Raw genomic sequence first — 26,079 nt, forward strand, 5'->3', positions numbered from 1 at the left:
AAAGTTACATTTTCTTTAGGAGAGGAAAATGACTGATGTGCAATTGATCATAAAAAGGGGGAGTCAATCGTTGAGTTTTATCCGTCTAAATGGAGGGCGAGGGCTTTGTTCAAGATGCCCGTTCTGTACCGTTTAGAAGTCCTCTCTAGTTGGCGTTAATGCCTCTCAACGCTAACTCAATGCCACCATGTGACTCAAAGCGATTCATCGATTATCAACATAGATAAGTTATATATTTAAGTTGACACATAGGCAGTGGTGTAGTCTACGTGATACGTAGGTATACGCAGTATACCCACTAAGAAATCTCCAGGATTTCCATATACCCACTTAAAAATACCCAATGACGTAACATACTTTCCATTATATCTTTGATATATTTAGAATTGTCATTTGTGTTTTTCACCTTCACATTGGCTAAATAAAGGGATTTCCACCGTAAATTGGTGCATAAAAGTGTCAGAATGCAGGAAATGAAGTCGTTGATGCTCAAAATTTTCCTGGGGGAGGACATCCAGACCCCCCAACAGTAGATCCTGGCCCATACATATACAGTACAGCAGGGTCACCAACCTTTTAGAAACTGAGAGCTACTTCATGGGTACTGAGTCATATGAAGGGCTACCAGTTTGATACACTCTTCTGAAATAACAAATTTGCTCAGTTTGCCTTTAGTTGTATATGATTATTAATGATTAATGATACTCATCTATGTGAAGACACTGAAAACGTTAATGATTTTGTCATTATCAATAATTATCTACAATGACTTAACAAGGTGGGAAACAGATAATATCAATATTCAATTTTCATTTTTAGAACAGGCCTGAGGGCTCCTCATGTGGTCCTTGGGGGCTACCTGGTGCCCACGAGCACCGTGTTGGTGACCCCTGCAGTACAGTATACCCACTACAATACATCAGACCCACATTACACTACACCATTGTACATAGACGTAATTTGCGTAATCAAAATTTATTTTTTGCGTAATCAATCATTTTCTCCACGTTCAAGGTTTTTTCAATGTTTTGTCGCCTTTGTGAAGTTTTCTTTAAAAGTTTTTGTTGCTTCTTTTTGTTGAGTTTTTGTTGCCTGTTTCGAGTTTTTTTTTACCATTTTTTTTTTAGGTTTTTGTTGCCTTTTTTGAGGGTTTTTTGTCGCTTTTTCCGACATTTGTCACCATTTGACGTTGTCATCAAAAGGCGAGTTCTTACCCACAATTTTTTCTCTTTTCTCAAAACATGTCCGGGTGGGAAACAGATAATGTCAATATTCAATTTTCATTTTTAGAACAGGCCTGAGGGCTACTCATGTGGTTCTTGGGGGCTACCTGGTGCCCGCGGGCACCGTGTTGGTGACCCCCTGGTCTACGCTGTATACAGCAGACGGCAGTCTGCAACGTCACAGCGTAAACATACACGCCACTTTCTAAAGCCACGTGGCGTGTTATTGCGAGGCTATGGTTGAGTTTAGTCTCCATGGTGAAAGTCCTGTGTTTGACCCATCCTCCCCCCCGACCAACCTCCCTACACAGATTTTCTCCCTTTCATACTACTCACTACGGCGTCAATTCACACGCAATCGCAAGGTAATGTAAGTCAATGGAGGCCAAACGGCGTTGATAAACACGCTAAAAAGCGAGTATGTGTCTTAATAACACGCCAATAATGGCATACGAATTGGCGTGTCATACATACGCTACTTCATGACATCAGTCTGCTATCCTTTCTTTCTCATTCTCTTCTCTGGCATTTCCTGTATTTCTGTCTCTCCTCTCTCATCTCGTATGCCGTCATGTCGCCTTCTCCCGTCCCTTTCTCCATCTCTCTCGTGCACATGAAAACACACATGCACGCTCCGCCTCTCCTCCTCCTTTCCCTCTCTCCTTAAAAGCCTCCTGCTCTGTATCACTTTCGCTCTGTTTTCTCCTTCCCTTCCTCCTGATTCCTCTCGTGTGTGCAGCATGGTGGCTTTGCGGGGGCGGCCCCTCGCTCGCTCAGATTTGTGCGTGCGACTGTGGCGTTCGCTGATAAACAGGGACACATCTCACGCCCCCTTACTCAGTCAGGAGTTCCAAGCATCAGTGGAAAAAAGCCCAAACTGTATCGCACCCTGGTGTACGATCAGTGCTGGAAGAAGTATTCAGATCCTTTACTTCAGTAAAAGTACTAATACCACACTGTAGAAATACTCTGTTACAAGTAAAGGTCCTGCAGAGAAAATGTTACTTAAGTAAAACTATGCAAATATCGTCAGGAAAATGTACTAAAAAGTAAGTCTCGAGTCCCCAGTGTTCGAGTCCGAGTCACCATTACCTAAGTTTGAGTCCGAGTCTTGTATATTATATGTGTTGCATGATGCAACACATATAATATACAACCTTTTACTCTCGTCCCGAGTTCTCGGTTTCTTTCAGGGACGTATTAGAAGTATTTAAGTTTCCGGTTTGTGCACATGATGCCAATGTTTTCAGTGAGTGTCTGAAATCTCGTTTGGTCGTTCCCTCTATACTTCACTATTTAATAAACACTTCATAGGGAATAGTGAGTGAGTGATGAGGGGACGTTTTCCAACACAGCTCTTGTTAAATAAAGCCAGAAGCTCCAAAGTTTAAAGCTACATAAATATATCTCATATTTAAGATAAGATAAGATAGACTTTATTAATCCCACACTGGGGAAATTCCTGTGCTACAGCAGCACAAAAGAAAAAAATGTACACACATCAGAATAACACAAATATACATTAAGTAGACATAGGAGAAACGATATACATAAAGTATAAGAAATAGAAAGAATAAAATTAGTTAGTAGTAATACAACAAACGTTTTTACACAATAAACACCCTCATATAAACAGACAGTATATAAACAGATACACAGATGAGTAGAGATGACATATTGCACAGTTGGAGGTAGCAAAGAGTGATAAATAGATAAATATGCATAGTGCAGAATATAGTGAAGTGATGGCTCATGTAGCAGAACCAGTTAGCAGTGCAACATTATAATGTTGCATTACCTAGCGGTGCTGCATTATGTTGTTGCATTAGCTAGCGGTGCTACATTATGATGTTGCATTAGCTAGCAGTGCTGCATTATGATGTAGCATTAGCTAGAGCTGCTACATTATGTTGTTGCATTAGCTAGCGGTGCTACATTATGATGTTGCATTAGCTAGCGGTGCTGCATTATGATGTTGCATTACCTAGAGGTGCTACATTATGATGTTGCATTAGCTAGCGGTGCTGCATTATGATGTTGCATTAACTAGCGGTGCTGCATTATGATGTTGCATTACCTAGAGGTGCTACATTATGATGTTGCATTAACTAACGGTGCTGCATTATGATGTTGCATTACCTAGCGGTGCTACATTATGATGTTGCATTAGCTAGCGGTGCTGCATTATGATGTTGCATTAGCTAGCGGTGCTGCATTATGATGTAGCATTAGCTAGCGGTGCTACATTATGATGTTGCATTACCTAGCGGTGCTGCATTATGATGTAGCATTAGCTAGCGGTGCTGCATTATGATGTAGCATTAGCTAGCGGTGCTGCATTATGATGTTGCATAACCTAGCGGTGCTACATTATAATGTTGCATTACCTAGCGGTGCTACATTATGATGTTGTATTAAAGAGTCTGAGTGCTGATTGATGCTCAGCCTGGCTAACAGCCTCCTCTCCCCTACCTCCTCTATGGTGTCCAGAGGGCAGTGATATTTCACGCTCCTGTTTTCTTCCTTAACTCCCCAAATGAACATAAAAAAATGACCCAAACCGATGAATCAATTACTAAAATAGCTGACAATCGATTAATCTTTGCAGCTCTACATATATCGGTGTTAACTAAATAACCGAAACAAAACGAGACATTTTCAGACGGCGTTTTGTGCTCCGGGAAGCTGCAGTGTGCATGTTTACAAGACGATAAAAACAAAAGGTTACACTTTACTTGAAGGTATCTACATAAGAGTGACATGGCGCGGTTATGAACGTGTCATAAACATTATAAACAGTCATAAATGTTTCTTTTAGTGTCATTCGGTTTTTGTCATGACAAGTTAGGGTTAGAGTTAGATTTGGGGTTAGGGTTCACGTGTCATGACAGCGTCAACTACGACCGGAAGCGTGGAACAGATCGTGCAGTCTCGTAAACCTTCGTAAAACAGGATTATCATCTTGTGCATGACAGATCGTGCAGGCAGCACAGATTGGGTACTGACCGATGTACCCTACATTTTACTCCCGTATATCCAGAATGCAACGCGGTCGTATTTCCCCGGTGAAAAAGAAAAACAAGCACCCACGAATACTGAAAAGGAAAAATAGATCAGGCTTTCATTTCTAAACACTGTAACTGTCGATTCTCGAGTCATGTCACTCTTATGTAGATACCTTCAAGTAAAGTGTAACCAAACCAAAATAATGTGCATGTCAATCGACAATGAAAATGCTCATTACTTGCAGCCCTAATTGCTTGATGAATCGGTCCCAAAACTGTTGTGTTGTGTCTCTTTTTTCCTTGCAGGACGTGGACATGTTTGAGCAGCTATGAAACCCCCACCCTTCCCTCCAGCTCTCTCCCTTCCGTGCAGCGTCCAACGGACGAAGAGGGGGATGGGAGGCCAGAGAGAGAGAGAGAGCGAGAGAGAGAGAAGGTGGAGGGGAGCGAGGTGGCCTGACCGTTTGCTCCCGTCTCGACCACGGGTATTCTTGGGTTGATAATACAGATGTCGATGTTATTGCTTGAGAATACGCGTAGCTGAGCGGAAGCCATCATCGTCGTCGCCTGCAAACAGATGATGCATGAATGAATGAATTAATGAATGAATGAATAGGGTTGCAAAATTCTGGGAATTTTCAAAGTTGGAAACTTTCCATGGGAATTAACGGGAATTAATGGGAATAAACTGGATATTTTTAATATTGCTTGTTATAATACGGTTAGTCTATAACAGGGAACTTAAATGTAGTTGAAATAAAAACATCTTGCAGCATAATCTTGGTTAAAGCAACCTGATTTAAAGCATAACTCTCGCCAAAATGCACTACTTGTAGCTGTTGTTCTTCCGGTCTCCGTCTATCGAGCCAGTCAGAAATAGTCGAGGGAGGAGAGTAAAGATGGAGAGCTCCTAAAGCTTAGTTCCATATAAATGCACGGATAATTCGTTGTTTTGTCGTTAGTGAAACACAGTATTGACCTTGTAGTTGAAAAAGGAGCCTCATATAAGAATGACATTTCCTCCTACGGAGTCCGTTCATTCACATTCAGAGATCGCCTATTTTGGACTGGGAAAATGGTGGATAGCGTAAACAACAACAGCTAATGTGAGTTGTTAAAACCTTTCTTTTTAGTAAACTCTGGGTACACAACCAATGTTGTCAATGCTTTCGTTAAGGTGTAGAGCTCCTGGTTATAGTATATCTTGGTCACCGGTGGAGTTAAGGTGTAGAGCTCCTGGTTATAGTATATCTTGGTCACCGGTGGAGTTAAGGTCTAGAGCTCCTGGTTATAGTATATCTTGGTCACCGGTGGAGTTAAGGTGTAGAGCTCCTGGTTATAGTATATCTTGGTCACCGGTGGAGTTAAGGTGTAGAGCTCCTGGTTATAGTATATCTTGGTCACCGGTGGAGTTAAGGTGTAGAGCTCCTGGTTATAGTATATCTTGGTCACCGGTGGAGTTAAGGTGTAGAGCTCCTGGTGATACTTGGAGCAAAGTCTCATGTTGTGTCGAGCCTTCTTAGTGGTTTAAAAATAGATATTTTGAGGCTAGCATCAAAGTGTCCCTAGCTCTCCCATTCAAAAGACCATTTGACCCAAAAACAAGAATACGGTAAATCTGGTGGTGATTCCATCCTAAATGTGCTTTTAAACGAAAATTTGACTCTGGTACATTCACAAAAAGACCCTAGGTTGCATTTTGGCGAGAGTTACGCTTTAATGCAACTTCAGTTGAATGTCCTCCCTATATTCATCAATGACATGCACGCAGTCATCAGCAGAAGCTGCTACATACTGGCCAACATTTAGTTTTTAAAATGTGGGAGTTTTTTTTTTTTTTTTTTTTTTTGGGGAGAGGGGGGTAAAAAAGAACCCATTGCTATTAACCTGTGTGTCAATTGTATAGCCCACTTGTTCTTGATAGGCTGGAAACAATAGACAGCGCTGATGGTTACCTTAGCACGCCATTGAGGCCACACCCCCTGCACAGATCATTTCTAGAGTCCAACATTCAGCAGCAGATTGAAGCTGATTGAAGACAGGACTGTACTACATTTGAGCCCAAAGACTACATCCCATCCAAATTCTTATAATTTCCATTAATTCCCATGAAAGTTTCCAAATTGGAATGTTTCCAAAATTCCCCAGCTAAACTTTCTATGGAAAGTTTGTGAAAATTTACCAGAAAATGTCCGCCCCTTTGCAACCCAATGAATGAGTGAATGTAGGAGCAACTTTCTGACAACGTATTTGATCCCTTTGTGTCCTTTGAAATGCGTCTTAGTCAACGCGCTTAAACATGACTCTGAATTAATCCACTGATGTCTTCTGTTAGTCACATTTATTATCCTTCATGTTGGAGCCAAAATTATGATTTCAATATTAACTTTTATTTTGATAAATTGTGCATAAATGCTGTGACATTCACAGTAAACTAGACTCATTGTAAACTGACAATTGGTGTTAATTGATCTTGATGCGTGGAATATCGTCACAGCCTTCTGACAATCAGCTGATTAAGGCAGTAATGACATCAGCTGGTGTATAAGAGCCGAGCTGTCATTCAGTTTGGGGCCTTTGGTTTGTAGCCACACGGTTTTTGGACCGAAGTACCGCTCAGAACAGTTAGGTGAGCCGAAGTTGTTTTTTGTTTTATCTTTTATTTTTGCTCTGCTGTCTATGCTTGTGCACTATCTGGTAAGGACATTTCATTATTTTTGTGGAAAAGACGAAAACGTATCACATTGAAGTTTCAGTGATACATAAATAAATGTGAAACTAAAAGGAAACCAGTGGAGTGATCCTGAGTCATGTTTAAGCGCGTCGACCAAGCCGCCTTCCAAAACAACAAAAGGGATCAACAACGTTGTCAGAAAGCTGCTCCCACACTTTATAATTCAAACTTCAATATATGAAGATATGTTTTCTTCTTTTCCACAAAATAATGAACTGTCCTTACCAGATGGTGCACAAGCATTGACAGCAGAGCCAAAATATAAGATATAATGAAGAACAACTTCGACTCACAATCACCTAATTGTTCTGAGCGGTACTCAGCGCAGCGATCAAAACGGCGTACAGCTACAAACCAGAGGAACCCCCAGCTGGATAACAGCTCGGCTCTGATGCAATTACTGCCTTAATCAGCTGTGACGATACGCCACGTATCCAGACCAATTAACGGGCGCTCTGCAGTGGCCATTTCTTCTCTGTTTTCTCTCTTTTTGCTGACAGGTTTCTCTATAGAGCCCCCCCTACAGGTTTCTCTATAGAGCCCCCCCCCCCCCCTACAGGTTTCTCTATAAAGCCCCCCCCCCCCCCCCCCACAGGTTTCTATAGCCCCCCCCTACAAGTTTCTCTATAGAGCCCCCCCCCTACAAGTTTCTCTATAGAGCCCCCCCCCTACAGGTTTCTATAGAGCCCCCCCCCTATAGAGCCCCCCCCCCTACAAGTTTCTCTATAGCCCCCCCCCCTACAGGTTTCTATAGAGCCCCCCCCCCTACAGGTTTCTCTATAGAGCCCCCCCCCCTACAGGTTTCTCTATAGAGCCCCCCCCCCCTACAGGTTTCTCTATAGAGCCCCCCCCCCTACAGTAGGGTGACCAGATTTCCTGGGAACTAAAACCGGGACACTTTGCGCGTGACCGTAGTGCTCGTGCCCGCACACGCTTTTTAACGTGAACATGTGCCGGCCCAGGTCATATTTTTCAGAGAAAATGGAGTCCTGCTTCCATATAAACTGTCTTTTCAGGAAACCGTGACCTGTAGTAAGTAGCAGTGAGTGATTGGGAAGGACTACAGCAATCAGAATGAGAGAATTAGATTTGTAATTCATATTTTCCAGAAATAATAATAACTGAACTGTACATATTGGAAAGTAATGCAATCATTATGAAAACAAATTATTAGTGAATATATTTTCAAAAAATAGCCAACGTGTTGCATCCCTACTGTCATTGCCGATCTACCAAAACGGTAATTTGTCGACGGTCCCTTAGACAGAAAGATGATGAAGTGCTATGGAGCTTTATGTCGGATACATATCTTTAGTTTTCTCTCGATACTCTGTAATAATGTCAACTTTCTTTGACCCTGATCACATCTTTGACCTGAACTGTGTTGTCGATCTCGAACGAAGGGGAAGTTAAAATTGAATATCAACTAAATATCAAACGTCCAGCCAACTTCACCGCGCTTACAACGAGACAGATAAGAAGAGGCATCGCAACAACTTTTACAAATATACATTATAACGTTGGCTGTACAGATTATGCAGACACAGACCGCTACGATTGACTGACACACACACACACACACACACTTTAAAATCATACGCTGGACGCTTTATTAGTCTTTCTACATGGGTTTAGTTAATGCTTGGGCTAAAATAAGACCACGTCAGCATGTAATCGCTGACAACCGGGACAACTTCATAGTGGTTGGTGTACACACACACACACACACACCTAAAAACTGATAAATACAAGGAGGGTACAAACGTAAAGTTAGATTTCAACATAAAACCCTTTCAGACCAGAATAAATTATATTACAAGTAGAGAATAGACAGGTTAGGCAGATACTGTAGGTAGTGAGGGAGGAGAAACTGGAGAGAGAGCAAGAGCGAGATGGAAAGATGGAAAGAGAGGGATAATATTTGTGCCGCCCTGCAGAGACTAAAACCTGATGTGTAGAGCACCGTGGGGATGGTAATCCTCTCCTGACGTCCCGCTTGGGTAACAGGTGTGATCTTGCGCTGTATTATGGAGGGACACCACAGGCCAGTATGTTTTATTTTTTATTCTGGTAATAGACAAACAGTGAGGTCACTGGACTGTTCTCGAACATGCATCCACAGCAGTGATGATACTAGATATATGGAAACAAACGTTACCAAACACGCAGCTTAGGAGATGGCTAATTTAGCTGTAACCTGACTCCACCAGATGGATTGCTTCACATTTGCTCGGCATATCCATCTGGGAACTTTCCGTTGGAGAACTTTTGGGAAGGGGCGAAAATACTGGTTAGCTGATTGGATAAACCATCTGTCTATCACCACCTATGTTGGTGATAGATGGGCCAAATCAACCAATCAGATCAACGTAAAGCGTATGACGTACTAACAGAGCGACGACGAAAATACAACCACAAGCCAGGCTACCCCTGCTGCTGCAGGCAAAGCATAGCTTGTTAGCTCAGCAAGCAAGCAACATGTTGATAAAGGATATTTGCAGTTTGTGTAACGAGAATTTACGAATAAAAGGCACCATTTCAGGTTCCCGGTCCATATTCCAAAAGAAGGATCCTAGAAAAAAAAAGCATTAGCGAACGGCTAACAGAATTAGGGTTGCGTCAGGTTAGCTGATTGGTTGATCATTTCGTGAACGGCTCCAAATTTTCTCTGTCTCAAGATGCCAGACTGATCTGCGAGTGGAAAACTGGAGCTCACGAGATCAGGACAGTCTTAGTGACTTAGTGGTCCCCTAATACTGTATCTGAAGTCTCTTTTATATAGACCTTAGTGGTCCCCTAATACTGTATCTGAAGTCTCTTTATATAGACCTTAGTGGTCCCCTAATACTGTATCTGAAGTCTCTTTTATATAGACCTTAGTGGTCCCCTAATACTGTATCTGAAGTCTCTTTATATAGACCTTAGTGGTCCCCTAATACTGTATCTGAAGTCTCTTTATATAGACCTTAGTGGTCCCCTAATACTGTATCTGAAGTCTCTTTATATAGACCTTAGTGGTCCCCTAATACTGTATCTGAAGTCTCTTTATATAGACCTTAGTGGTCCCCTAATACTGTATCTGAAGTCTCTTTCCTGAAATTCAAATTCTCTGGGCGGGCCAAGCAGAGAAAGGGGAGGTAACCTTTCCCCTTATGACGTCATAAAGGGAAGATTCCTGATTGGCCCATCTGAGCTTTCATTTTCTCAAAGGCAGAGCAGGATACCCAGGGCTCGGTTTACACCTATCACCATTTCTAGCTGCTGAGGGACCATAGGCAGGCTGGGGGAACTCATATTAATGTTAAAAAACCTCATAAAGTGACATTTTCATGCCATGGCACCTTTAAAATAATCTACACAGTGTTATCAACATGATTCACTGCTTACACGGGGAAGTTAAACTGGGAAGAACGCAACCTTGGCATGCGTCATTCCCTTAAAAAAAACAGCAGAGCACTAAACCAACATACACAATTATGCACATCTGGTAAATAGCAAGTGGAAGCATTAATAACTATGTTACACTTGCGGTTTTGAAGACTTCCTCCCCCTAGTTTCCTCTCTGCCTCTGCAGGAAGTAAGATCTTTCCAAGCGTGCATCACACACCTTTTTAGCTCCGATTGTTCATCCGCTTGACAGATGCCCTTATCAGAGCGCGTGGTGAAGAGGGGAATCCAATAAGTGCACATGGATGGGCGGGGAGGTGGGGGTTTTGCAGAGGGGTTCGGTTGGAGGGAGGCAGGAGGACACGACTCTGCACGACAGGACAGAAGGTCCAGCAGTCGCACTCGCTCCTGTGGCTCGCCATGTATAAGGTCACAGTCAAAGAGCAAATCCAATATCCAGACAGGCTGGCGGGCAGACAGGCTCGCTCGCAGGCAGCCAGCCAGCCAGGCAGGTAGGTAGGGGCACGGGGAGGAACGCATTTAGAAAGTCAGAGATAAATCTCAGCTGGGCTCTAATCTGTCTGGAGGAAGGGCAGGTAGACAAGGAGACAGAATAACGGAGACGGGGACAACAAGAGTCACGGGAAGCAACAGACGAGTACAAAATGCTGAATCCAGGGGTGGAAAGTAACTCCGTATGGTGACTACATTTACATGCACATATTGTTCCGTTTTTTGCCCTTTTACACACACACACACAGAGGGTTAGGGTTAGGGACAAGTAGTTATAATATTTCTTTAGGATTTTTCCCCGAAGTTTCCTGTTGGAAACAGCCAAGATGAGGCGTCTTCTCACTGATGAAGTTAGTTTCACATTGATTATTGCAGGGATTATGCCCCATTCCTATTCATTATCATTGCAGGCTTATGGAAATATAAATACATATCCAACCCAAAACTAACTTTACCCTGTTGGACTTTGGACTTAGCCTACATTTTTATTTCACTTTTTCAAAGATAGGCTAAACATTTAAGTGTTTTAATAAGATAGAAAAAAGTAATTTAGCTTGTTATTTTTGATTCAGATTTTAGATTAAGGGAGGTAATCCACAAAAGCCTAGGGTTAGGGTTAGGGTTAGGGACAGTAACTGTCCTTCCTTTGCCGTACCTGAAGTTGCTGCATTTTGGCTGCTGTCTGTAGATTCCTTCATCACAACTCGTATTCTTCCAGATGTTTCCTACCAGATGTTGTAACAGCGGTGATGTTGTGTATAGTTTAGGGTCCTCGCCACCACCAGACTAATCAGCATTGCAGATTGAACATGTAGCTGGACTTGAATGGTCTTCTTTTGACTGAAAGTTCTGCCAAACTACACTTTTTCTGCTCACCAGTTCCATTTCCACTTTCTCACAGTCTACTGCATTGAACGCTCCACCTACGTAAACACCTTCCCGTAATCAACGGCGCCGTCATTACGGCGACCAGCGTAGCGCGCGTAGTGCAAGCGTAGGGTTCGGTTCGGTGGAAAAAAATTCAAAGGTTCAGCAGAAACCCAACCCCAAAAGCCAAATATTCAGCCAAATCTGAAGCCCAATCCTGGATTATGCTAGCCTGACATGGTCATACTCAGAACTTCCCGATGTGAAATGTTGTGGGCGGGGCTAAATTTGGCTGGCATCCAGGCTAGGATTATGCTATTAGTTATACATTTTATTTAACCATCACCCAAATAATAATAATTGTTTTTCTGTGAGTTTCGGCGGTCAAATCTGTCGCTTCCCCCTCTCTGGTGTAGTGTGCAGGGCAGTGGATCATATTAGTGTTACTGTAATGGGGTGTAATACGATTATTCAAATCCCTCTATTTCACAGTGACGCTCCATGTAAAAGGCCCTTTGACAGAAACTGTGTCTGTGTGCTAAACCCTGGAAAGTCCCAGCCAAGAGGATTCTCCACGCCACTCCCCAGAGACTCCACGCACATCGGCACTGCCTCTCTCCGTCACTCTGCGTGTGTGTGTCTGTGTGTGTGTGTGTCTCTGTCTGTCTGTCTCTATGTGTGTGTGTGTGTGTGTGTGTGTGTGTGTGTGTGTGTGTGTGTGTGTCTGTGTCTGTGTCTGTGTGTGTGTGTGTGTGTAGTACAGTACATTTTCAGGATAATTGCCTGACATCCGGCACCATGTCCACCACCTAAACTCCATTTCCATTCGCTTCGGGAAACAACAACAACCTTCGAGCTAGTAAGCTACACGCTGAAAATGTCAAGTTTTTAAAGACAATTTGGACGGTGCAACAAGACGGGCCTGCTTCTGGGAATGATGGTAAAGATTTAAAAAGAATATGTTTAGGGCATTTCCTCTCTAACTGGGACGTTTTGGGACCGATTGCTGTGGACGAAACAAACGAGCTAGCGAGCTATGCTGAAAATGTCAGGTTTTGAGGAAAATTTGGATCGTGCAACAACTTTCTTGCATGCCCACACACACAACAATAGTTCTTACTTCCATCTATTGTCCTGTGAACTGTCCTTTAACTGTCCATGTGCAATTAATCCTGAACCATTACCTTGGACTGACAGCCAGTTTGACATGGGACAGTGCAGTGAGTATAGTCCGGATCAACGGAAGTACATTTCCAAGATAACTGCCTCCCATCATGTCCTTCACCTCCCCCTCTCTCTCTGTTGCCGTTCTCAAACTCTGTTCTCTTCGGGAAACAAACTAACTTCGAGCTAGCGAGCACGCTTAAATGTCAAGTTTTGAAGAATATTTGGATCGTGCAATAAGTCAGACCTGCTCGGTTCTTTCAGGGAATGATTGTAAAGATTTAATAAGAATATGTTTAGGTCATTTCCTCTCTAAATGGGAGGTTTTGGGAGGGACTGATTGGTGGGATTGCTGTGGACGAAGTACTCACAGAGATATACTGGTAAGAGCCAATGAGGTTTCACCATGTATCAGCTCATTTAAATATCTCATGTTACTGTGTTGTATCAACAGCTAACTTTATTTAACTCTTGTGTTTTCCTCCCGTCGACCATGCAACTTTGTTTTTCTGGGTTAAAATTTAAAATTAAAACTCTTGTCAAAGTTTTGGTCGCTTTTTTTCGACATTTTCTGCATTTTTTTGTCACTTTTTAAGATGTTTGTCATTATTTCTGCATGGTTTTTTTTACGTTTTGTTGTTTTTCCAAGTTTTTGTATCTATTTTCCAACATTGGTCGCTTTTTTAATTAATTAATTAATTAATTAAATTGTTATCAATGCTAAAACTATTTATAAAAGACCCAAATTCAATGAAAGTAGTGAACTTTCATTGAATTTGTGAACATTTATTTTACTTGTGAAGAGTAATAGTTGTATGGAACCATCCACGTTATTTCTTTTGACAATTTGTTTGAAAGAAACCCACATTTTGGGTATAAAGAAACTTTTTGAAAATGGGCCAAATTTAACCGGAGGGTTAATATTGTATGAGGAGTTTTCTTTTGCGGGGTGAAAATGTTCCACCAAAACCAGTTCCTTCCTGAGACTATTTAGCAGAGCCACCGTCACTGCGTCTGGAGCTTAGCGCCGCCCACGATGATTGTGATTGGCTTAAAGAAACTGGACTCACATATTTCCATATCACATCTCTATAATGTAAATATTCTTGGACAAACGCATTTGTACAAACCATTGTTTTAGCAACATAATGTTTTTTAACCTAAGTCTACTTTACTTTTTATTTACTTTATATGACTTATATTGACTAGATTTTATTTTCTTATTTTTTTGCCTTAAATTTGACTGTGAGCAGCTGCAATTTAACATTTTCCCTAATAAAGCATTGTAAGTCTAAAATAGAGACAACCCAGTGTCACGTTTCAGCAGGAGGACCCAAATGCAAGACTCTTCCAAGCAGAAGTTCAGACAAACTTCATTCTGACTCTACAACTTACAAACCTACAAACCTACAAACGAACAGGACTCATGCCCCGTTTACATGAAGGGAAGACGCAGATATTTTCCTGGTCTGGTCTTGGTCTTGGTCTTAGTCTTGACTCAGTCTCAACCCCTCAAAGTCTCCGTCTCCAACCCTCAAAGTCTGGGTCTCAACCCCTCAAAGTCTCGGTCATGTCTCGGTCTCAAACCCTCAAAATCTCGGTCTCAAACCCTCAAAGTCTGGGTCTCAACCCCTCAAAGTCTCGGTCTTGTCTCGGTCTCAACCCCTAAAAGTCTTGGTCTTGTCTCGGTCTCAACCCCTCAAAGTCTCGGTCTTGTCTCGGTCTCAACCCCTAAAAGTCTTGGTCATGTCTTGGTCTCAACCCCTCAAGTTCTCGGTCTCGGAACGTTTTATTTTGACTCAATGGTGGGTTGCAGTTTCAGCAGATATGACAGAAAGGTAGTTTTAGAAGGCTTACCTACTGCACCTTTAATATTAGAAAAAAGGTTGTGGTTTGGGTTAAAACACTTCCGCGATATTAACCTTCCAGAAAAGTTTTTTTGTGATTGTTGAGGGCAAAAATCCTTGATTGTGCGTCACGTTTTCTTAAAAAATGTGATGGAATATGCGGGATATTTATGCAATTTTATGCGATGAAATTGCGGGAACTTGCAAAAACTGCGGTTTCATCGTGGCTTCATCGCGGGGTTTGCAGCTTTTTGATGATGTTCACGTCACGTAATTACATCACGTCATAATGTTCCCATGGCAACAGGGGAAAATGGCTGCTCTTGTGTGAAGTAAACGCAGCATTTTTCAACTTTCTGCTAAGATATATGTGACTTTTTTGCAACGAAAATGCGGGGATTATGAAATCATTCAAGCCCCGCATATTTTGCGCGGAAATCGGCAATTTATGCAGCGAAAGTGCGGCGTATTTGAAAAAATGCGCCCCCCCCCCGCATAACTATGCAGACTTTGGCTGATTATGCGTTGAATTATGCGATCACATAATCACGTTTTTCTGGAGGGACTGAATAACATGTTTTCAAGTCTTGTGTTCTCCCGGGAAGTGAACTCCACTCCCTGGCTTGAAGGCGCTGTGTTTTATGAAGCGAACATCCACCACTCCTAAATACTCAAACCAGAGCGATCATGTACAGCAGCAGTCAATGTGGTGCTCACAGAAATAAATACGTTGAATACATAGGAATTACTGTGCCTTACGTTGTGTAGCTTAATGTACAAATGGTTCCTGAGAAACAGGCTGTACTGTCACACCCACAGCACTAAAGCAAACGGAGACAAAAGACTCTGAATGAATAAGTACATCTTGGTTTTGGCCATCCAGTGAAAGTGGTAATTTCCCCCCTTGATGGGTCACTCCATTACAATTACCCTGTGATTCATCCAGACAAACAAAAGGCGTTATGCGAGCAGGAGTGGCTGCAGGGATCTGATGGGTGGATGGACGGACAGAGAGAGAAAAGATGCTGCAGGTATATAGAAGAGGGGGAGGAGAGGGACGGAGATGGAGGACGGAGGGAGGAAATCACAGTGCAATAAGAGCCCTCTCATTAGGGCCTGTCTTTATCACTGTGCAGCTCCGGCGAGACGCAGCAGATGAGAGGAGGGAACAGAAGGCCAGGAGGAGAGCACAGCTCAGATTAGGATCCTTATTGCCATGATAATCACTGTTTGTCATCCAGTGGGCACGTCTCACACCTGTGGTAAACGCAGATGGGATAGTTAGTTAGCGCCAGGGTCATAGAAGGTGTGTGTGTGTGTGTGTGTGTGTGTGTGTGTGTGTGTGTGTGTGTGTGTGTGTGTGTTACTGTGTGTTTGTTACTGTGTGTGTTTGTAATAGGAAAAAAAGATAACAATTCATGTGTGTGTGTGTGTGTGTGTGTGTGAGAGCAACAGTGATAACTCTGTGTGTGTGTGTGTGTGTGTGTGTGTGTGTGTGTGTTTGTGCGCGTGCGTGTGAGTGTGTGTGTGCGTGTGTGCATGTGTTACTGTGTGTGTGTGTGTGTGTGTGTGTGTGTGTGTGTGTGTGTGCGTGTGCATGCGTGTGTGCGTGTGTTACTGTGTGTGTGTGTGTGTGTGTTACTGTGTGTTTGTTACTGTGTGTGTTTGTAATAGGAAAAAAAGATAACAATTCATGTGTGTGTGTGAGAGCAACAGTGATAACTCTGTGTGTGTGTGTGTGTGTGTGTGTGTGTGTGTGTTTGTGCGCGTGCGCGTGAGTGTGTGTGTGCGTGTGTGCGTGTGTTACTGTGTGTGTGTGTGTGTGTGTGTGTGTGTGTGTGTGTGTTTGTTACTGTGTCTGTCTGTAATAGGAAAAAAAAGATAATGGTTCATGTGTGCGTGTGAGAGCGGCAGCGAGATAAAGAGGGTGTGTGTGTGTGTGTGTGTGTGTGTGTGTGTGTGTGTGTGTGTGTGTGTGTGTGTGTGTGTGTGTGTGCGTGTGTGTGCGCGTGTGTGTGTGCGTGTGTGTGGTTTCTGGTGCATGAAGCAGCTCGCGCACGTGTACACTTAAACGTGAACGTGAGTCCGAACGCATTTAGAATGAATAAATAGATAAAGATAGAATTAAATAAATAAGTAACAATCACATGCATTGCTCTCGGTGCCTTGGCAACCCGATCTCTCCGTTGCCTTGGAAACAGTTGCTACAGAATGTGAGGTGATTGGCAACCGTGACAACGAGGAGGGAATAACATTTGACCCCGCTTGCTGACGAGGGGAGGCGAGTCGGGAGCAGAGGGGAGTGAAAGAGAGAGAATGGAAGATAGAAGATGGTATCAGATGGTATATTAGAAATGGATCCTCTGAAGCAGCTTCCCTCTCACTCTGTCCTTAACAACCTCACACACACACACACACACACACACAGACACACACACACACGCACGCACACACACACACGCACGCACACACACACAGACACACACACACACACACTCACACACACACACACAGACACACACACACACACACACGCATGCACACACACACGCACGCACCCCAAACTCGCACTCGTATATCAATTTGGGTTCACAATACATTTTGGCCCGCCTAGTTGTGCGCCAAACCAAGAACACAGGAAAGTGTTTTTTAAACATGACATTCAAAGCAGAATTTGGCAGATTTGCCGACTCTGAGACTCCGAAATTCCCCCAGAAGGAACTCTTTGGATGACTTTTGTAGGGCTTCATGTCAACAAAAATAAGATAAAAAGCAACAAATTTACAAAAAGGTGACAAATGTCTGAGAAAGCCCCAAAAATGAAGAAAAAAGCTCCCAAAATGTTAAAAGAAAGTGACATGCAGTAACATGTCTGGCTCTTGGAGTGATTCTCTTTTTCCAGTGTGGCCCTCTGGGGTCAAATTTGACACATTATTCAAAATGTCTATATCAGAAATATGGGTTTCTTTTTAACTACCTAATTTGGATGATTCCATACATCGTGCTTCGCAAGTACAACAAAAGATAGGATCTCTACTTTCACTGACTTTCATTCATTTTATAAAAAAAATTAGCTTTTGAAAAAAACGTTGACATTTACACTTCTGTAATCATTCTTCCTTTAATATGTGTCTAAATTCATAATTTCTGCTTTTTTAACTCAATAATTAGGTATAATTTCCTATACATGGTAATCCTATATAAAAGGTTTGACCATGGATTCCAAAAATGAGTGTAAAACTGGTAATAAGTTGGTGTTAGTGGGCTCTGACTTCATGTCTGTTGCTAGGGAAACTTAGACTCTGTTTGTGAATCCACAGCTGTGCAACTCTTATGCTGGACTCACTAAACTTTGCTTTACTGAAATCTTCGTCTCAGATTGATCCTTGTGTTTTGGTAAACTTAAGTCCGATATAAAGAAGCAACAGGTTCTCACTCCCATCTGGTAAAATACGGACGCTTGGTCAGGTGCCTTTGTCGTTGTTATATGACGCTAAAAGTGTCCTTTAGCGTCATATAACGCGCTTGGTCGGGACTATTGGCGTCCCTTTTGACGCAGTTATGTTTAGGAAAAGCTCGTGGGTGGGCTTACGTTTCTGTGACTCGCGGGAAGAACTGGACGGTTAAAGTGCTCATATTATGCTCATTGATGATTCGCACATGCTCAGTAGCTAGATAAGACCACATGCTCAGTAGCTAGGTAAGACCACATGCTCAGTAGCTAGGTAAGATCACATGCTCAGTAGCTAGGTAAGACCACATGCTCAGTAGCTAGGTAAGATCACATGCTCAGTAGCTAGGTAAGATCACATGATCAGTAGCTAGGTAAGACCACATGCTCAGTAGCTAGGTAAGATCACATGCTCAGTAGCTAGGTAAGATCACATGCTCAGTAGCTAGGTAAGGACTACATGAGCTAGCTAGCTGTTTCTCCAACTTCAGTAGTACAAGGCAGGATTAGCCGGGAGACTTCTTCTAAACGAGGGCGCACTTCCAACTTTGTGTGGAATACCTGCAGAACAGGGACATGGAAGTAGTTATTTTGTAGATTAGGGTGAACTAGTGTGTGTTGTAGCAGTGTTTTGCCATTGAGAATGAGCTAGCATGCTAACGGTTAGCCCCCTCGTCTCGGCTAGAGACGTAGAAAGCCGTGCAGATTTTGACCAGCTCACCCAGAGACTGAAGGCAGGACACATTCAGAAACCGTATCTCACTCTAAACAGCATGGAGGGTTTGTTTTTTTTCAAGTTTGTATGTGTGTGGAAGCACCAGAGACACAAAATAACTCCCCAAATCCTAGACAAAAGAGATTTTTTTCATAATATGGGCACTTTAAAGAAGAAAGTGACTTTAGGAAACGTGACATGCAGGACCTGATCCCCGGTCTCCTGGGTGAAAGTCCTGTGTCTGACCCATCTCCCCCCCCCGACCAACCTCCCTACATCCTCCTCTCTAAACCCCGTGTAGCTGCTGCTCTCCCCTCTACGTTCTACAAACACGCTGAAGGACGCTTTTTTCGTCGCTTCAGACGCTGACAGCCACTGTCCAAACGTCCTTATTTTATGAGTTCGGAGTGAGAACGGGTTGCAAAATCAATGAAAAAAGAGACAAAATTGTCAAAAAAGAGACGAAAACATTAGAAAAGTGTTGATTTTCAGGAGTACACGGTCGAATGGAAGACAACACGAGGGATATAGTGGGTAAAGAGGAGACTTTATTGATCTTGTGGTGAAATTCACAAGCTACCTGCCAAGTCAAACTCAAGTTCATGAAATGTCACGTTATTGAATCTATTGATTTGTGTACTGAACACGTTAATGTCGTTATTTTCGTGTGGTGAGTACGAATTTTAAAGTAATGTATTTCAATGGGAAGCATATTTCGTGATCACAGAACGATTACGGTAGCGAGTAGCGTCCCCCCAGAGCAGCCCAGTGTCTCAATGCAGTTCGTGAAATGGTCACGTTCGAAAATCGTGACCTGTACACGAAATAAACGAGAAAATCGTGACCTATACACGAATCAATAAATCAAAATAACGTGACCATTTCATGAACTGGCGTGAGACTGGGTTGTCATACTTCTGCTTTTATTTTGGTAAAGGTAACTCAAACTCAAAGGTAACTCAAAAGTAATACAGACAGTAATATTGTAATGTAACTAATTACTCTCAAATGACAGTAACTAGTAATCTATAATGTATTACATTTTGGAAGTAACTTGCCCAACACTGTCAATGTGGTGCTGAGAGTAAGAAATACGTGGAGAACATTACACTTACACTATTACACTGTGGAATTACAGTACTTTACTTTTTCGTAGCAATATGTACGAACAGATTAGCCTGGCTCCGCCCTCCTACTTAGTTCCGCTCAATTTTCATTTCCCTTCAGTACTGCGTCTGGGTTCGTGGTATATTCTTGGGTTTTCTCCAGTCAAATAGGAGTGGCTGAGAACGATGACGTTGAGGTCGTGCACTAGTTTGAGTTGTAGTTCCGTAATGGCGGCGGAGAAAGATGCGAGCAAAGCCATACGGTCTGTTGTGGCAACGCTGCCGAATATCCAGAAGTTAAAGCCCGGGCAAGACCAGTCTTTGCTGAGTTGTGTTGGTGGCCATGATGTTGTGGCCCTCCTCCCCACGGGGTTCAGGAACAGTTTGATTTTCCAGCTCGCTCCGTTAGTGGTGAAGGAGTTGGCTAAGGCTAACGCTAGTGAGGCTAAGCCAACGTCAAGACCAAACGTTAGCGATTGGTTATGGCAGATCCAGAGTGGCTCTGGGCAGATCCAACAGTTTTATACTTCAACAGAGTACCCACCTTCAAGGAAGTTAAAACTTGTCAATGGAGAGTGGCCAGGCTCTCTGGACCAATGAAATGTACCAGAGTCTGGTAGGACCAGGCTAGTGTACCAGAGTCTGGTAGGACCAGGCTAATGTACCAGAGTCTGGTAGGACCAGGCTAATGGACCAGAGTCTGGTAGGACCAGGCTAATGGACCAGAGTCTGGTAGGACCAGGCTAATGTACCAGAGTCTGGTAGGACCAGGGTAATGTACCAGAGTCTGGTAGGACCAGGCTAGTGTACCAGAGTCTGGTAGGACCAGGCTAATGGACCAGAGTCTGGTAGGACCAGGCTAATGTACCAGAGTCTGGTAGGACCAGGGTAATGTACCAGAGTCTGGTAGGACCAGGCTAGTGTACCAGAGTCTGGTAGGACCAGGCTAGTGGACCAGAGTCTGGTAGGACCAGGCTAGTGGACCAGAGTCTGGTAGGACCAGGCTAATGGACCAGAGTCTGGTAGGACCAGGCTAATGGACCAGAGTCTGGTAGGACCAGGCTAGTGTACCAGAGTCTGATAGGACCAGGCTAATGGACCAGAGTCTAGTAGGACCAGGCTAGTGAGTCTACCTGAGAACAGCCTGAATCTTTGCACATTTATTTAGATTTTTAACAGATTCATGATGCGTCGTTACAGCCCTAATCTGCATGCAAGTATTGGAGTGTGTGTTGGCTTCATAAATGTGTTGTTCAACACCATACACACACCTTAAGTACAAATATAACCCCACACACTGCAGTGCAGACATGTATTATAATCAGGGAGGCATTGTTACTATGTGAAACAGAAGGCAGTGTGAAATCACAGCCAGCTCCGGTGCCAAGAGGAGAACCTCTCTCTTCCCGCTCTGTTTCCTTCGTTCTTTCTTTCCCATCCTATTGCACTTTGTGTCTTTCCATCCTTCTCTCTTCACTCTTCCCCCTTCTCTCTCTCTCTCTCTCTCTCTCTGTCTCTCTCTCTGCCTGGCTAAACTAATAAGGGTGTGATTAATGGTCTGCTAATTGCTGTAATCTCAGTTAATTAGAGTGGAGATTCTTCAGTGCTGGAGTGCTCAGGGAGAGATGCACGTTGCTCTGATCTGGAGGTACCGAGCTGGCAACACTCCACCGAGACAGAAAAGACACGTACTGAATAGTGTAGTACGGTTACCGTCAGCTATGTACTCTGGTGCAGAGGTGCCCAAATTCTTTCAAATGAAGGGCCAAAATGTATCTGGATAGAAGGCCATGGGCCAAAAATAAACGTAGATGTTGAAGAATATTGTAATTCTTGCCATTCTCCAGAGATAAAACGTACGTATGTAATTTAAATGGGAAGTTTACCAGCACGGTGCATTACATTGCCGTTGAACTCAGATTACGTACTTTTTAACTGCACAAAATGTACGTTTCATAGTCATTACTTTTAAAATAAGAGGAGAATAAGCATGAGCATGTCAAATCCATGGCGGGCCAAACTTGGCCCACAGGCCCCAAATTGGGCAGCTTTGGATTAGTGTTTTTGTAAGGGAGTGTAGGAGCCACATACTGTATGTTGTTTATGGTCTCATTTATTAATTTTTATGTTGTGCACTTATATTGTAGGTGGTGGGCGTGTTCATCGTGGTTTGAGCAGAAGTGATAATATTTTGTTTGCTTCACCTGTTGTTGTTTTTTTGGGCTTTGACAGAGAGGGGGAGGGGGGGGCCTGGGAGCGAGCACTTACAACGTAACTTTACATTTGGTTTGAGTTTTTTAGTTTATTTATGAAAAGGGACAGCGCAAATTAATAAAACACATGATTTCCCATGGGTTAAAAAAGCCAGAATTAGCCAAAAGGCTGTTTTTCATCTGTAGTCCTTTTCATCTGCCTTCAATGTTAAAAAAGCCTTTTTAAAATACAAAGAAACAACAAGACAACACAAGCAAAACAAAAATTAGCACAAAGCATCACAGAAACAGAAAATAACAAAACTGGCAACTGCAGTACTAGTTGTATTTTACGTGTGGAGGAATAAATCATTGCAGTACAATCTGGAGTCAAGGTGCGTTCATGCATCTCTCAGCGTTCAGTCCCTCACGGCAGCACTTTGTTGGATTGCTTACAGCCGCAACAGAGGGTAATACTTGACCTTTTCTAGTTGGTATACAGCGTATACCTGCGTATCACGTAGACTACACCACTGGTTTTGATGCTCACGTTGATTTTACATTCATTCCACCTACGTGCTGCCCAAAACAGCTTGGATGCTGCACCGAAAACATTATAATGTCAAGGAAAGCCCTGGATGTAACCCTTTGTGTAGTTACAAATCTCGTTTCTAAATATATTTGTAAAAACTAAAAGAATGCACAATTAAAAGAAGAAGATGCCAAACAAAAATGAAAAGAAACAATGACAAAATAGAGCTGTTCTGGACTAAATAAAGTCCACTACCCATGTTTAGGCCGGCTACACACTGGCTGCGTGGTGTGAGCGTGGCGTGTCAGTTGCGTGGCATCTGTGTGGTGTTTTCTCTGTCTTTCCACACCAGAAAGGTGTCTGACGCGGCGCTGCTGCTGCTAGCCTTGTCTGTACACATGGATGTTTCTCATAAACATAAACATAAATATATACTGATCTGATTACAGCAGAGACAACGTCGGCAGTATTGACAGCAAAATAGGCTCCAGAATATTTCCTTCTGGATTGACAGGTGCAATATTAGTCTGTTTGAATACATCTTTCACTTGGTGTGAAATATGTTTGGTGGTGTACTGGAACAAGGAGATCCAGAACATTCAGTATCTGTGAGATTGTGCAGTGTGGAGAAAAAGTTTGAACTTTACTTAAGGTCAAATTCAAGGGTTCAAGTTATGTGGGTTCAGCTGGTTGAAATGGACAACCCGTTGTCACTCCGAACTCATAAAATACGGATGTTTGGACAGTGGCTGTCAGCGTCTGAAGCGACGAAAAAGGCGTCTTTCAGCGTGTTTGTAGAACGTAGAGGGGAGAGCAGCAGCTACACGGGGTTTAGAGAGGAGGATGTAGGGAGGCTGGTTGGGGGGAGGATGGGTCAGACACAGGACTTTCACCCAGGAGACCGGGGATTGGGTCCCGTTTGTGTCTTTAACTGTCCCGTTCTTCCCGCGAGTCACGGAAACGTAAGCCCACCCACAAGCTTTTCCTTAACATAACTGCGTCAAAGCATAGACAGTATATAAGAATGGACCAGCAGGTCCCGTGTCTCTGGACGGAGACCAGTGAAGTCTCTTTCCCGGTGATGGCTGAGCGTTACTGAGCAGCCTCCAACTGAGCTTGAAGACGTAGATGTGACGTGAGCAACCTGTCTGAAAGTTGGAAGTCTTCTGGTAGCTGTGCCAAGAGAAATCTCAATCATTCCCAATCTAGCAGAGACGGAGAGCGTAGGTATATGTAAGGAGATAACATAGACACAGGCTAATTATTGATCACTAAAATGATAGTTAACATTAGTAATTAAACTTAAACAGCTAATGGAAGTCCAAACTGCCTGAGAGCTTCTCCTGTACTATACGGTAATTCCTCTACTATGAGACAGTAAGTCTCGTGGTTATGACCCAATCGTTAGCCTATTTTTATAAAAACGTCTGCTACGGAGCCATAACGTGAGGTACAAGGTAATGGAGCCTTTTATACATTGTCGTGTTTCTTTAGAAATAAACAATGGACAAATAGAGTCTTTAAACTCTTCAGATGTAAAGTTATTCTCTGTCAAAGTGACATCAGAATGAATGGCAGTCAATGGGATGCTAACGGGAGGTGATGGCTTGGTAGCATCAGAATGAATGGCAGTCAATGGGATGCTAAAGGGAGGTGATGGCTTGGTAGCATCAGAATGAATGGCAGTCAATGGGATGCTAAAGGGAGGTGATGGCTTGGTAGCATCAGAATGACGCTATAGAAGGTTCGAGCTCTGAAGCGAAGCTTCCCCCCTTGGTCAAAAGGGACGCCAATAGTCCCGACCAAGCGCGTTTAGATAAATCGCGTTATATGACGCTAAAGGAGACTTTTTTGATGGTGATGGCGCAGTGGATATGACACATGCCTTTGGTGTGGGAGATCTGGGTTCGATTCCCACTGAGATACATCAACCAGTGTGTCCCTGAGCAAGGCAGTCAACCCCTAGTTGCTCCAGAGGCGTGCAACCTCTGACATATATAGCATTTGTAAGTTGCTTTGGAGAAAATCCTCAGCTAAAGGTAATGTAATGTAATGTAATGTAACAACTACAAAGGCACCTAACCAAGCGTCCATATTTTACGAGATGGGAGTGAGAACGTGTTGAAATGGATCAGCAACTATCTCTAAAACTATTGCTGCTGTGAGAGACTGCAGCATCTCATTTGTGCTATTGTGTGTGTGAAAATCTTTTGATTGGTTACTCTTAAATGTGATTTTCTTTAAATGTGTTTGCATTTTGGAAAGAGTTCGGTCGTTTGTTCCTACCCTCTAATACGACCCGCACTTTATAAATTAGCGCCGCTACCATTGGCGGGAAATACGTCCTACTATCTAAACCAGAGAACGTAACGGAATGCAACTAGAAAACACGTTAACGTTGTGAAACGGTTGTAGTTTGGTTAGGTTTAGGCATCAAAACTACTTAGTTAAGTTTAGAAAAAGATGGTGTGGGTCAAAATCAGATGTAACTTTATTTCCAGTTATGCATGTGACGCTAAACGTGCACGTAGCTCCGTTTGATCCTTAAAAGTTATAAAAACTCGTGGTTTACTTTTATTTTGAAATGAGACTCGAACCCAGGGCCACGTTCAGCACCAACAAAACGCATCCAAATGTTTATTTAAACTGAAACGGTGGTGCATTGAACACCCTGCTGCGACATTTTAATACCACAAGTTAACATACACGTCTCTGCTGATTGGGTAACACCTCTGACACACCCACCAAACGAGAGAAAGTCTACCTCAAAGCTCGTTCAACCCGGAAACCGTAGCAAAGATTGAATGTGTCTGGGGGAAAGGTAAAGTAAGGTAACTTTATTAATACCCGAAGGTAGATTTGGCTTACAGTGGGGAGTTGGGTGGGTCAGCGTCCTTTTTACAAACACACATACACATACATACATACATACATACACACATTCAGCAGCAGACTGTAGGACATAACGTAACAAAGGAGACATCATTGTTCATAAAATACACTAAATCAATGGTTCCGCAGGCACAATATAATAATAATAATAATAAAAAATAAACAAAATGCAGCAGACCTGTATTCCTACTACTTATTTAATATATGTATAGGCTGCACAGGCTGCCTACAGGTACTTTATACCAGCGTCCCGACGGTAGAAGCTGAAATTCACCATATAAGGGGTGGAAATGGTCTTTCAAAATAGTTCCAGCTATCCTCTGTAACTGTTTAGAACATTCTGGGTTGAACAGTGGCTTTCCTATCAGCTTACTGGACCACTTCACAATTTGATTCAGACGATTTCTATTCTTAAGAAACAAGTTCCCAAACCACAACACAAGACAAAAAG

General features: G+C 42.9%; 2 long non-coding RNA genes across 2 annotated transcripts; one reads left to right on the forward strand and one right to left on the reverse strand.

Moving 5' to 3' along the window:
• Positions 1-1,573: 1,573 nt before the first annotated feature.
• LOC118494127 lies at positions 1,574-26,079 on the reverse strand. The gene is made up of 4 exons (XR_004896189.1): positions 26,069-26,079; positions 21,941-21,947; positions 3,337-3,340; positions 1,574-1,719 (listed from the first exon to the last, which is right to left on the reverse strand). It is a non-coding gene; the product is annotated as an uncharacterized LOC118494127 (long non-coding RNA).
• On the forward strand, positions 6,757-25,727 carry LOC116046764. Its single transcript, XR_004104215.1, has 3 exons — positions 6,757-6,768; positions 21,367-21,371; positions 25,564-25,727. It is a non-coding gene; the product is annotated as an uncharacterized LOC116046764 (long non-coding RNA).

This window comes from Sander lucioperca, chromosome 21, assembly GCF_008315115.2.
Source record: "Sander lucioperca isolate FBNREF2018 chromosome 21, SLUC_FBN_1.2, whole genome shotgun sequence".
NCBI classification, from domain to species: domain Eukaryota; kingdom Metazoa; phylum Chordata; class Actinopteri; order Perciformes; family Percidae; genus Sander; species Sander lucioperca.